Source organism: Lithobates pipiens, unplaced genomic scaffold (genome assembly GCF_037356315.1).
Source record: "Lithobates pipiens isolate NorthernLeopardFrog02 unplaced genomic scaffold, aLitPip1_a1.2 Scaffold_37, whole genome shotgun sequence".
Taxonomy (NCBI): Eukaryota; Metazoa; Chordata; class Amphibia; order Anura; family Ranidae; genus Lithobates; species Lithobates pipiens.
Window position 1 is genome coordinate 7,040,511 of NW_027507825.1, and position 14,315 is coordinate 7,054,825.

The 14,315-nt window shown below is 45.4% G+C and overlaps 1 protein-coding gene across 1 annotated transcript in view; it reads right to left on the reverse strand.

The window, feature by feature from the left end:
* SYNE3 (spectrin repeat containing nuclear envelope family member 3) overlaps positions 1 to 10,197 on the reverse strand; it is a gene marked incomplete in the record, with an annotated part of 142,841 nt that extends 132,644 nt beyond the window's left edge. The window contains 1 exon segment of the mRNA XM_077466715.1: positions 10,074 to 10,197.
* Between the last annotated feature and the right edge of the window lie 4,118 nt (positions 10,198 to 14,315).

Below are 14,315 nucleotides of genomic sequence, written 5' to 3' on the forward strand. Positions count from 1 at the left end.
GGGTTCTGTGCTGGGACCAATTCTATTTAATTTGTTCACAAACGACCTGGAGGATGGGGATGGGGGAAACAGTTCAATCTCTGTATTTGCAGATGATACTAAGTTAGGCGGGGCAATAACTTCTCCGCAGGATGTGGAAACCTTACAAAAAGATCTGAACAAATTAATGGGGTGGGCAACTATATGGCAAATGAGGTTCAATGTAGAAAAATGTAAAATAATGCATTTGGGTGGCAAAAATATGAATGCAATCTATACACTGGGGGGAGAACCTCTGGGGGAATCTAGGATGGAAAAGGACCTGGGGGTCCTAGTAGATGATAGGCTCAGCAATGACATGCAATGCCAAGCTGCTGCTAACAAAAAAAAAAAAAAAACGGAATATTGGCATTCATTAAAAAGGGGATCAACTCCAGAATTAAAGCAGTTATTCTCCTGCTCTACAAGACTCTGGTCCGGCCTCACCTGGAGTATACTGTCCAGTTCTGGGCACCAGTCCTCAGGAAGGATGTACTGGAAATGGAGCGACTACAAAGAAGGGCAACAAAGCTAATAAAGGGTCTGGAGGATATTAGTTATGAGGAAAGGTTGCAATCACTGAACTTATTCTCTCTGGAGAAGAGACGCTTGATTTCAATATACAAATACCGTACTGGCCCCACAATAGAGATAAAACTTTTCTGCTGAGTTTAATAAGACACGTGGCCACTCATTAAAATTAGAAGAAAAGAGATTTAACTTTAAACTATGTAGAGGGTTCTTTACTGTAAGAGCATCAAGGATGTGGAATTCCCTTCCACAGGCGGTGGTCTCAGCGAGGGCCATTAATAGTTTCAAGAAACTATTAGATAAGCACCTGAACAACCACAACATACAGGGATATACAATGTAATACTGACATATAATCACACACATAGGTTGGACTTGTGTCTTTTTCAACCTCACCTACTATAACTAAACACTATAGAGGAATTTTCTTTGTTTATTTTTTATGTCTGAAGTTTACAACCACTTTAACCTCTTGGCGCCTAGAGGTCAATGGAAGGAATTCTGCCCCATTGTTAGTGGCAGTGGGAAGAATAGTGCCCCGTCATTGGTGTCAGTGGATGGAATAATTCCCCATCATTGGTATCAGTGGGAGGAATAGTGCCCCGTCATTGGTGTCAGTGGATGGAATAATTCCCCATCATTGGTATCAGTGGGAGGAATAGTGCCCCATCACTGGTCTCAATGAAAGGAATAGTGCCCCATCGTTGGTATCGGTGGGAGGAATAGTGCCCCATCTTTGGTATCAGTGGGAGGAATAGTGCCCTGTCATTGGTGTCAGTGGATGGAATAGTACCCCATCCTTGGTATCAGTGGGAGGAATAGTACCCCATCCTTGGTATCAGTGGGAGGAATAGTACCCCATCCTTGGTATCAGTGGGAGGAGTAGTGCCCCATCTTTGGTATCAGTGGGAGGAATAGTGCCCCATCGTTGGTATCAGTGGGAGGAATAGTGCCCCGTCATTGGTGTCAGTGGATGGAATAATTCCCCATCATTGGTATCAGTGGGAGGAATAGTGCCCCATCACTGGTCTCAATGAAAGGAATAGTGCCCCATCGTTGGTATCGGTGGGAGGAATAGTGCCCCATCTTTGGTATCAGTGGGAGGAATAGTGCCCTGTCATTGGTGTCAGTGGATGGAATAGTACCCCATCCTTGGTATCAGTGGGAGGAATAGTACCCCATCCTTGGTATCAGTGGGAGGAATAGTACCCCATCCTTGGTATCAGTGGGAGGAATAGTACCCCATCCTTGGTATCAGTGGGAGGAGTAGTGCCCCATCTTTGGTATCAGTGGGAGGAATAGTGCCCCATCGTTGGTATCAGTGGGAGGAATAGTGCCCCGTCATTGGTGTCAGTGGATGGAATAGTGTCCCAAGGGCTGGATAAAGGCAAGCAAAGGGTCGCAGTTTAGAGACGGCTGAGCTAAAGAGTTGGGATCCAACTGCTTGTTCCCACCTTTTTTGGGGGGGAAAGACTCATTCGTAATGTTGGAACCAATTATAAATAGACTTCTCAAACCAGGTGACCTCATCTCTGGGGGGAGCCCCATTTCGTGTAGAGCTGCTGAACCCAGACTATCCAGCTTGTATGAAGATCTCTCACCCACTGACTAAAGATTTGGATCCAGCTCCTCACCCCCACCTTTTTTTTGCCGAAAGACTTGTTGGCAGTGTTGGAACCAATTATAAATAGTGTTCTCAAATTAGGTGACCCCCATCTCTGGGGGGCCCCTAGTTTGTGTGGAGCTGCTGAACCCAAACTTTTCAACCCAGATGGCCCCTTTCTCTGGGAGGGGAACCCCATTTTGTGGGGAGCTGCTAAATCTAGACTATCCAGCTCCCATTTCCTTTGGGAAAGACTCGTTGGCCATGCTGGAACTAATTATAGTCTTTTTAAACCAGGTGACCCCCATCTCTAGGGGGTGACCCCATTTCATATGGAGCTGCTGAACCCAGACTATACAGCTTGTATGAAGATCTCTCACCTACTGGCTAAAGAGTTAGATCCAGCTCCTCGTCCCCACCTTTTTTTTGGGAAAGACTCGTTGGCAATGTTGGAACCAATTATAAATAGCGTTCTCAAACCAGATGACCTCATCTCTGGGGGGGTATTTTGTGTGGAGCTGCTGAACCCAGATTTTCCATCTCCCACCACTTTTGGGAAAGACTCGTTGGCCATATTGAAACCAAGTATAAATAGACTTCTCAACCCAGATGACTCCCATATCTGGGTGGGTGACCCCATTTTGTGGGGAGCTGCTGAACCCAGACTATCCAACTCCCACTTCTTTTGGGAAAGATTCGTTGGCCATGTTGGAACCAATTATAAATAGACTTCTCAACCCAGATGACCCCCATCTCTGGGAGGGGGACCCCATTTTGTGAGGAGCTGCTGAACCCAGACTATCTAGCTCCCACTTCTTTTGGGAAAGACTCATTGGCCATGTTGGAACCAATTATAAATAGACTTCTCAACCCAGATGACCCCATCTCTGGGTGGGTGACCCCATTTTGTGGGGAGCTGCTGAACCCAGACTATCCAACTCCCACTTCTTTTGGGAAAGACTCCTTGGCCATGTTGGAACCAATTATAAATAGACTTCTCAACCCAGATGACCCCCATCTCTGGGAGGCGGACCCCATTTTGTGAGGAGCTGCTGAACCCAGACTATCCAACTCCCACTTCTTTTGGGAAAGACTCCTTGGCCATGTTGGAACCAATTATAAATAGACTTCTCAACCCAGATGACCCCATCTCTGGGAGGGGGACCCCATTTTGTGAGGAGCTGCTGAACCCAGACTATCTAGCTCCCACTTCTTTTGGGAAGACTCATTGGCCATGTTGGAACCAATTATAAATAGACTTCTCAACCCAGATGAACCCATCTCTGGGTGGGTGACCCCATTTAGTGGGGAAATGCTGAACCCAGACTATCCAGCTCCCAATTCCTTTGGGAAACACTCGTTGGCCATGTTGGAACCAGTTATAAATAGACTTCTCAACCCAGATGAACCCCATCTCTGGGAGGGGGACCCCATTTTGTGGGGAGCTGCTGAACCCAGACTATCCAACTCCCACTTATATTGGGAAAGACTCGGCCATGTTGGAACCAAATCATAAATAGTCTTCTCAAACCAGGTAACCCCATCTCTGGAGGGGACCCCCTTTTGTGGGGAGCTGCAGAACCTAGGCTATCCAGCTCCCACGTCTTTTGGGAATGACTCGTTGACCATGTTGGGATCTCAGGTACCTCAACAGCTGAAGAATCACATTGAAAACCTATCACACCCCTACAGCTTTTATTTGTTAAGGCAGAAATATATACAGGAACATCTAAATAAATTGCAAATTTACGAGTTTTTGCTCTGGGGTATCACGCTACAAAGCAGTTTATCCTCTGCACCCCAATGACAAATACTTGCCAATGAAAGAGACCCCCCCTGCCCACCCTTCGTGTTGGTTGAATCCAGTGCGGCGCTCTCCTTCCGGGATAAAAGGATCTTTGTGTAACTGAATTTGCTTATTTTGTGTCTGCAATTAATTTGCAAAACAAAGGAGATCTGTGTACAGCCCCAACCGGAATACGACATCAGAGGGATTTCAAGGGAAAATAAAACACAAATACAAGACGGCTGTGTGTGATGCCGGTTGGGGGTGCTTATACCGTGGGCTCCCTGACCCTGACCCATGTCACAGCATGGCTGCTACCTCTTCATTCCTCATCATTCTGAAACTTCCTCTGTCTGATCTTAGCTTCTCATAATATACATTAGAAACTGCAGCAAGTCAGATAGAACCCCGCCTCATTTCCTGGCTGGAGGTTGTCCAGCATCATCTGATTCTTTCCTCCCCAGCCCCGTCTGCCCCAGGCCCCTTTCTTTCATTGCATTCCAGCTCTCTCAATCATGGAGGCTCAGGAGCACATGTGGGCGTTTGTCCATATAAATGTAGCCAGCCAAGAAACGCCCACTAGTTAACCCTTTACTGACCACCCCTTTGGCAGTTTTACTGCTACAGCTGTGTGCCTGATCATGTATCATATATATGAGATCCTGCACTTCCGCCTGCAGGGGGCGTGATTATTCACAGCAGAAGCTGATCATCAGGTGCCGGGCACTTGATGTCCACTGGCACCCGCTGATCATCAGGCAGAGACTCAGAACAGAGCTTTACCTATATATAAAAAAAAAGCAGAGTTTGCTTCTAACAGGAGCGAAGGGATGGAATCTTTGTTCCTGCAATGCAGGCAATAAAATCCATCACTTCCCTTAGTAAAAGCACCACATGCAGCAAACACAAACACTGGCTAGGCACGCATTTAACCCTTTGGTCACCCCTGATGTTAACCCCTTCCCAGCCAGTGTCATTAGTACAGTGACAGTGCATATTTGTAGCACTGACCACCATTGGCCGGGAGTCCAAAGATCCGATTGGCTGGGAGGAGAGCGATGGCCGGGACATGGATGAGACAGAGTGGGGAAGCTGCCTGGTGCCGCAGCCGTGACCTGCCTGGGGTAAGTGCGGGGTTGACGGGGGGGGGGGGGTCCTGGCGGGCCAGAGGATGAGTGTTGACGGGGGGGGTTTGGTAAAGTGTGCGGCGGCGTTCTTGAGCGACGGGTTGAGGGGTTTAGTGTGCGGTGGTGGGATGGAGCAACTGGGAAAGGGGGGGAAGTCTATGGTCAGGTGTGTCTCCCCCCCCCCCCCACCCGACTGATGGAGCACCACCTACCACCTACCACTGCTGATCAGTGTATTAGTGTCACTGGTCCCCCTGTTCGCCGCAATATCGCAGTACCGCTATAAGTCGCTGATCACCACCATTACTTGTATAACAATTCCAGTATATATCCCATAGTTTGTAGACATTATAACTTTTGCGCAAACCAATCAATAAACGCTAACTGGGATTTTTTTTTATTGGCCTAAATTAATGAAGAAATTCTATTTTTTTTTTCAGTTTTTTTATTGCATATGTTTTATAGCAGAAAGGAAAAAATATATATTTTTTCTAAATTGTCTAAATTTTCTAAATTGTATAGAGTACAAAACAATAAAAACCGCGGAGGTGATCAAATACCACCAAAAGAAAGCTGTATTTCCGGTAAAAAAGGACATACATTTTATGTATGTCCTATGTATACAATATATACTGTATATATATATACACACACACACACACGTATATATTATATACTGTATATACACACACACACATATATATATATATATATATATTATTTACTGTATATACACACACACATATATATATATATATTTATTATATACTGTATATATACACACACACACATATACATATATATATATATATATATATATATATATATATATATATAATATACTGTATATACACACACATATATATTATATACTGTATATACACACACATATATATATTATATACTGTATATACACACACGCATACATATATATAATATATACTGTATAAACACACACATTATATATATATATATATATATATATATACACACTGTATGTACACACACATATAATATATGCGGTACATACACACACATATATATAATATATGCAGTATATACACACACATTATATATGTTGTAGGTAAAAAAAAAAAAAAGATGCGGTTTATTCATGCTACATGCAGTAAAAAATATAACAGCCAAAACAAAAGAAAAACATGAAAATAAATCCTGGTCAGCTTGACCTCTAAATACACACATAGATTCCCTTTCTAACAACTGAGTGCAGCCTTGTGCTGCACCAGTCCCTGTCTCTGTTGTAGAGGTTTGCCACACAGGCGTTAACTCACCGCACAGAACAGGTGTCACACTCCCCAGTCTATACAACACAAAACTGGTTCCAGGATGGAGCATCTCCCTCAGCATGCTGGGGTTTTTTGTAGAGGTCTTAATGAGCCCACTTACTTCAGCTGGGCTCATTAACTCTTCCCCTCTAGTTGTACAAGTCTGCATAAAGCCTGAATCTAGGGCACACATATTTCCCATCCTGGATACAACCAGGTGACTTTACCTGCGTGCTGCCACATACCCCCCACCCCCCCTTGTTTCAACCTTGGGGTTGTAACACAAGCAGTCAGACACGCATGTATCCGAGACAAAGCATCCACATTCCCCATTTTAACACCAGGGCGATGCTTAACTGTAAAGTTAAATTCCTGTAGGGCCAGGAACCACCTATTTACCCTTCTATTGGTCTCCTTGTTCTGAGCCATCCATTTTAAAGGAGCGTGATCAGTCACCAGGTCAAAGTGCCTACCTAGCAGATAGTACCGAAGGGAATCTAGAGCCCACTTCACTGCTAAACATTCCTTCTCAATCGTGGCGTAATTTACCTCATGGGACTTCAACTTCCTGCTGAGGTAAATGACTGGGTGCTCTTCCCCGTTCCAGACCTGGGATAACACTGCTCCTAACCCAACGTCTGATGCATCAGTTTGTACAACAAAGTCCTTAGAGAAGTCTGGTGAGTACAACACTGGCTGGCTACATAAGGCTGTTTTTAAGGACTGAAATGCTTCTTCAGCCTCTGGGGACCATTTAACCATAACAGACTCTTTCCCTTTCGTCAGGTTGGTGAGGGGCACAGCCTGAGAAGCAAAATGGGGAATGAATCGTCGATAATAGCCAGTGATTCCCAGAAAGGCTCGTACCTGTTTCTTGCTGTTGGGACGTGGCCAACTCTGTATGGCCTCGACTTTATTGACTTGGGGTTTTATCACCCCCCTCCCAATAGTGTACCCAATATATGGCCTCCTCCTGTCCAATGGTACACTTCTTTGGATTGGCCGTAAACCCAGCTTCCCGGATAGAGTCTAGGACTGCTTGTACTTTTGGCAAATGTGAGACCCAGTCTGTGCTATGGATAATCACATCATCCAGGTAAGCTGCAGCATATTTATGATGGGGCCTCAGAATCTTATCCATTTTCCGCTGGAATGTTGCCGGTGCATTCTGTAACCCAAACGGCATTCTCTTATATTGGAATGCCCCATCTGGGGTTACAAACTCAGTTTTCTCCTTGGCCGACTCGGCCAGGGGAATTTGCCAATACCCTTTGGTGAGATCAAGAGTTGTCATATATCGGGCTGTTCCCAGCCGGTCAATCAACTCATCTATACGCGGCATGGGGTAGGTGTCAAATTTTGTAACTTTATTTAATTGTCTAAAATCGTTACAAAACCGCCAGCTCCCATCAGGTTTGGGCACTAGTACGATAGGACTGGACCAGTCACTCTGGGACTCCTCTATCACACCCAATTCCAGCATCCTTTGAACCTCCCCACCTATTGCCTCCCGTCGGGCCTCTGGTATTCTATAAGGTTTTAGTTTTACCCTTTCTCCTGGTGGGGTGATAATGTCATGCTCTACGCCAGATGTTTGTCCCGGCAGCTCAGAGAAAATCTCTTTGTTACGAAGTACAAACTCTTTAACCTCCTGTTGTTGGGGTTTCGATAAGGTGTCTGCTATTCCAACCTCAGGAACTAAGCAATCAGGCTGTACTTGTGACAAAGTCTCTGCGATTAGGGATTCCCTATCCCTCCAGGCTTTCAGCAGATTGACGTGATAGATCTACTCCGGCTTTCGCCTTCCTGGCTGTCTAACCCTGTAGTTCACCTCACTAATTTTTTCAATTACTTCATATGGACCTTGCCATTTGGCTAGAAATTTGCTTTCAACCGTAGGGACTAGCACCAAGAACCTATCCCCCGGGGAAAAAGTACGGGTCTTGGCCCCACGGTTGTACACTCTCTGCTGTGCTAACTGTGCTTGGGTCAAATGTTCCTTTACAATTGGCATTACCTGTGCGATTCTATCTTGCATCAGGGCGACATGCTCAATCACACTCCTGTGAGGAGAACTCTCATTTTCCCGAGTTTCCTTGGCGATATCCAGCAGCCCTCTTGGGTGTCTCCCATAGAGCAACTCGAAGGGTGAGAAACCCGTAGAGGATTGGGGTACCTCCCTAATGGCAAACATCAGATAGGGTATTAGACAGTCCCAATTCTTTCCATCTCTATCCACCACCTTCTTTAACATTTGTTTTAGGGTTTTGTTGAATCTTTCAACCAACCCATCTGTTTGGGGGTGATACACAGATGTACGCAATTGCTTCACTTTGTACAGCTTGCATAATTCTTTCATAACCCGGGACATAAAGGGTGTACCTTGGTCCGTAAGCAGTTCCTTACAAATACCCACGCGGCTAAAAACAAGGGATAGCTCTTTGGCTATGGTTTTGGCCGAGGTATTTCGGAGAGGAATTGCTTCCGGATAACGGGTGGCATAGTCCAATATAACCAAAATGTACTGATGCCCCCTGGCGGACTTCATTATCGGACCTACCAAATCCATTGCGATCCTCTCAAAGGGGACCTCAATGATAGGAAGAGGTACCAGCGGGTTACGGAAATGTGGCATAGGTGCCGACTTCTGACACACAGGGCAGGAGGAACAATAATTTTCTGTTTCCTTCATGACCCCAGGCCAATAGAATCTCTGCAATATCCTCTCTCTGGTTTTCTCGGCCCCCAGATGACCTCCCAGAATGTGCCCATGGGCCAATTCTAACACCAACTTCCTGTAAGGTTTGGGCACTACAAGTTGCTCAATGGTTTCTTCTGCCCTTTGAGCCACTCGATACAGCAGGTCCCTTTCCATAGTGAAGTAAGGATAAGGGCAAGTCTTATCTGGGTTCACTAACTCGCCATCTATTTTCACCACATTTTCCCGTGCCTTTATTAGGGTGGGGTCTTTTAACTGTTCTGTGGCAAAATTTTCCCTGTGAACCTCAAGATCTGAAAACTCCACAGACGGCATGTTTTCATCTGAGGATGTTGGCTCCCCCCCAGTTTCTCGAGTTTCCCCCGCCAATACCGACAAGGGAAATTCAGGAGAGTCCTCACCACTCCCAGAGGAATTCTGGTCATCTTCCTGGTTTATAGGGGCACAAGTGGGGGCCTCAGGACAATCCCAGAGTTCCCAGAATTTTGGAAAATCCCTTCCCACAATAGCATCATGTGGTAACTGAGACACTAACCCCACCTGATGAGAGAGGTTACCTTTGGGGGTCTCAAAAAACACTGAAGTTACAGGATACTCTCGGTGTCCCCATGCACACAAATAACAGCCACCCTGTTCTTCCCAGAGACCTCTGTAGTAACTAATTCAGCTTTTATCAATGTTACCAGGCTACCTGAATCTAGCAACACATCAACAGGTCTACCATTAATACACATTTTACATAAATGTTTCTCAGGTCCCCGAATGGCAGTGCATGCAACTGTCGCAAACAGCGACTGACGTCTCTCCCTTATAAAGTCACATTGCATAGGCTCATCCACAACGGGGCAATTGGCTGCAATATGTCCCTCTTGCCGGCAGCGGTAGCAAATAATTTTTTTCGCTGCCTCTTGCAGCATGGGCTTCCTGGGCTGCTCCCGCCAGACCTTAGGTAGAACTCCCACCCTCTCACTCTCTCCACCCTCACCCCTTGGAGTCATCTTACCCGCCACTGGGGATGATCTGGTCTTAGGATGGAAAGTCCGTGAGTCCCTGGAAGAGGTGGTCAGGTTCTCTGTAGCCAAGTACCTCTCAACCAGATCCACAAGTTTATCTGCATTTTCTGGGTCTCCATGGCTTACCCATTTTTGGATGGCAGTAGGAAGAGCTCTCAGGAAACGATCCATAACAACACGCTCCACAATGTTTGGTGCGGTCAAAGTCTCTGGCTGCAGCCACTTTCTGCTCAGGTGAATGAGATCATACATTTGAGACCTGGGGGGTTTTCCAACCTGAAAAGTCCAATTATGCACACGCTGAGCCCGGACGGCCAGGGTGACACCCAGCCGTGCCAATATTTCTGTTTTTAGCACCGCATAGTCTTTTGCTTGGTCAGGCTCTAGGTCATAATAAGCTTTCTGCGATTCCCCAGTTAACAGAGGGGCCACCAGTCCAGCCCACTGCTCCTTAGGCCACTTTTCCCTTTCAGCAGTCCTTTCAAATGTGGTCAAAAACACCTCCGGATCATCCTCTCCAGTCATTTTTGTCAGTAATCGGCTCACACCAAAGGATGCGGTATTATTGTAACTACTTGCTTTATTGGTCTGCGGACGTTGCTGTATTAATGTCGTTGAAAGCTCTGCTCTTGCTTCTGCAACAGGTCTATAAAGCGGGCTTCAGATTGCTGCTGTGCTTGTTGCTGAGCTTCCAGACTCTGCAGGTGAGCTTTCTGCTGGGCTGCAAGGCTCTGTTGTTGAGCTGCAAGGCTCTTTTGTAAAGCCGCATTTGTTTGCTGCTGATTTGCATTTGTTTGCTGCTGATTTGCATTTGCTAGAACCAGCTGTCTCAGTATCTCCTCCATGCTGGCCTTTAAAAAAAAAACTGCCAAAATTCTCCACCAACTGTGAGGGGTTAGCTCGGCAGCGGGTGTGTGTGACCCCCTGGATGGGTTCACAACACAAAATCAGGCACAGCAGACAGCGTTGTAGGTAAAAAAAAAAAAAAAAAGATGCGGTTTATTCATGCTACATGCAGTAAAAAATATAACAGCCAAAACAAAAGAAAAACATGAAAATAAATCCTGGTCAGCTTGACCTCTAAATACACACATAGATTCCCTTTCTAACAACTGAGTGCAGCCTTGTGCTGCCCCCAGTCCCTGTCTCTGTTGTAGAGGTTTGCCACACAGGCGTTAACTCACCGCACAGAACAGGTGTCACACTCCCCAGTCTCTATACAACACAAAACTGGTTCCAGGATGGAGCATCTCCCTAAGCATGCTGGGGTTTTTTGTAGAGGTCTTAATGAGCCCACTTACTTCAGCTGGGCTCATTAACTCTTCTCCTCTAGTTGTACAAGTCTGCGTAAAGCCTGAATCTAGGGCACACATATTTCCCATCCTGGATACAACCAGGTGACTTTACCTGCCTGCTGCCACAATATATATATATATATTATATACTGTATATATACACACACATATATATATATATATTATATACTGTATATATACACCCACATATATATATATATATATATATTATATACTGTATATATACACACACACACACACATATATATATATATTATATACTGTATACACACACACACATATATATATATATATATATATATATATATATATATAAAATATATACTGTATATATACACACACACACACATATATATTATATACTGTATATACACACACATATATATATTATATATATTATATACTGTATATACACACACACATACATATATATAATATATACTGTATAAACACACACATTATATATATATATATATATATATATATATATATATATATATGTACTGTATGTACACACACATATAATATATGCGGTACATACACACACACATATATATATTATATACTGTATATACACACACACACACATATAATATATACTGTATATATATATACACACACATATATATAATATATGCAGTATATACACACACATTATATATATATACACTGATACACTGTATATACACAGACACACATAATATATACAGTATATACACACACACGCACATATATACAGAGACACACACAGCTCTGCAAATCAACAACAGCCCCAGATGGCACGCCACTCAGGAATGCCGCCTATCTTGCCTGCAGCATGGCAGCCCCTGCGGTGGGTGGTGTCTGCAGAATTCCTGTACACCGCCACAGACCACAGCGCCTCTTCAGAAGCCAGAATACAACCCAGAGCACAACTGTGTGCAGCTACCACACACCCTCCACTATCCCAGGAACCAACAATGTCCCCGCGCCACAAACATCGCCCTACAAACGCGCCAGAACTGCTCGAGCGCGACGACACAACAGACAGCGACATTCTGCATCAAATATTTAACGGATCGCCATGAAATATTCAGTTGTATAAAAGTGCCGAAGATAATGATGGCTTAAAGGGGAAGCGTTGTTTTATTTTCGGAGTTCTGACCTTGAAGTTATTTTTATGGGACTTTCGCACTTTAGTATTTTGCTGTTTGTATTAATGAGACTTTGTGGACACGCCAGACAACTACTACATACACCTTCCCCGCTCTATAGCACATCTCCAGCTTTTACAGCCGTGACCCCACCGATTTCCTCCCCCCACCCCTCCAGAACAATAAAAAGTCCCATGACGTTGTGGGCCCTCGCTCGTCTCCTTTGGTGGGGGGCCCTACTCCCGCACACAATGTGGTGCCCACAATGCCATGTGCACTATTCTGAGCCCAGGCCGCTGTGATGACGCACCTCATGGGGGGATGGGGGGGATGTCCATGACAGCCTGGGCTCAGAGGAAGAAGGTTGAATGACACAGGGCGTCACTTAAGTAGGGTTGTCAAACCCAAACACTTTAGTGGCACATGGCAATTTATTATTTTTATTTTTTAAGTGGGAAGGGTGAGGAACTCCGATGTAAGGGGGTCAGACTAAAGCTTACATCAGAATTGTTAGCCTTCCCCCTTAAATCATGGTTCCCAAAGCCCCCCTTATATCAGAGTCCACAGAGTCCTCCTTACATCAGAGTCCACAGAGCACCCCTTACATCAGAGTCCACAGAGTCCTCCTTACATCAGAGTCCACAGAGCACCCCTTACATCAGAGTCCACAGAGCACCCCTTACATCAGAGTCCACAGAGCACCCCTTACATCAGAGTCCACAGAGCCCTCCTTACATCAGAGACTACAGAGCACCCCTTACATCAGAGACTACAGAGCACTCCTTACATCAGAGACTACAGAGCACCCCTTACATCAGAGACTACAGAGCACTCCTTACATCAGAGACTACAGAGCACCCCTTACATCAGAGACTACAGAGCACTCCTTACATCAGAGACTACAGAGCACCCCTTACATCAGAGTCCACAGAGCATCCCTTACATCAGAGTCCACACGGCACTCCTTACATCAGAGACTACAGAGCACTCCTTACATCAGAGACTACAGAGCACCCCTTACATCAGAGTCCACAGAGTCCTCCTTACATCAGAGTCCACAGAGCCCTCCTTACATCAGTGTCCACAGAGTCCCCCTTACATCAGAGTCCACAGAGCCCTCCTTACATCAGAGTCCACAGAGCACCCCTTACATCAGAGTCCACAGAGCACACCTTACATCAGAGTCCACAGAGCACCCCTTACATCAGAGTCCACAGAGCACTACTTACATCAGAGACTACAGAGCACCCCTTACATCAGAGTCTACAGAGCAGCCCTTACATCAGAGTCCACAGAGCACTACTTACATCAGAGACTACAGAGCACCCCTTACATCAGAGTCTACAGAGCAGCCCTTACATCAGAGTCCACAGAGTCCTCCTTACAACAGAGTCCACAGAGTCCCCCTTACCATAGTGCACTCACTCGCTCAGAGGCAAGCAAGAGAAGGGAGGAAGGCGGCCTATGCACTTGGTGGTTGTGGTACTTGGTTACTTGGGAAGCATACTGTAGGTGTGTGCAACCCAGGCAGCAGAGGAAGTCTGCACTACACTGGGTGATTAGGGTGTGCCTAGGCATACCTAAGTTGGAGGACCACAGTCCAGTCTGAATAATATGTCCGGGTTTCAGGGAGTCTGAATCCTGGACACATGAATCAAAACCCGGACTGCCCATGTGAATCCCGGACGGATGGCAACCCTACATTTAAACCAGAAGAGCGCCATCTGCTAAACAGGTGGAGTATTGCAGCAAAAGCTTGTAAATGTCTCAGTTATTAAAAAAA